The following is a 589-nucleotide window of genomic DNA, read 5'->3' on the forward strand; positions in this document are numbered from 1 at the left end:
AGCTTCCCCGGCCCTCAGTCACTGAGCGCTTGTGCCAAGCAGCGGCTGCTGCCAGGATGGGCTCTCTCAGCCTGGTTCCACACTCGTGAAGCGAGGGTGTGCTTCCCTCACCTGCCGGGAAGGGAGAGGAACGGAGGACTTTCCTCCAGTTTGGAGAGGGGGGTGGAGAAATGGGCCACGTTCCTGCTTTATTAACACCGGGGAGGCAGGATTTGTTCCTTCCTTCATTTCGTGCTGTGAGCAGCAGCCAGGAAGCAGCAGGAGATGCTGGCGAGCGCTGCCCTGCACCGAGCTGGTGGCAGAGCCCAGCGTGTGCTCACTTCTGGCACGGCATCTTCACCAGCTCCCATGCCTGGCAGCACCGAAGGTCAAGCCGAGGAGAGCTGGAAGAAGCCTGTCCCCACCGCACGCCCAAGGCCGGCTGCATTAGCCTGCTCGCTTTGCGGCGCGTGTTTGGCAGCAGACAGACATGAAAAGCCCCCCGGGCGGTCTGAGGCGATTACGAGCGTTTGACTAAAAGCTCATTTTGATTTTGAACTGAATCAGCTTCTCTGAAGGCAGATACTGCGTTCCAGAAATTAAACCGCTC

The 589-nt window shown here is 59.1% G+C and overlaps 1 protein-coding gene across 1 annotated transcript in view; it reads right to left on the reverse strand.

Annotated features, from left to right (window-relative positions):
• Positions 1 to 589, reverse strand: part of KIZ (kizuna centrosomal protein) — a gene marked incomplete at its 5' end in the record, with an annotated part of 38,935 nt that overhangs the window by 27,924 nt on the left and 10,422 nt on the right.

Source organism: Buceros rhinoceros, unplaced genomic scaffold (assembly GCF_000710305.1).
Source record: "Buceros rhinoceros silvestris isolate BGI_N320 unplaced genomic scaffold, ASM71030v1 scaffold20921, whole genome shotgun sequence".
In the NCBI taxonomy this organism is placed as follows: Eukaryota; Metazoa; Chordata; class Aves; order Bucerotiformes; family Bucerotidae; genus Buceros; species Buceros rhinoceros.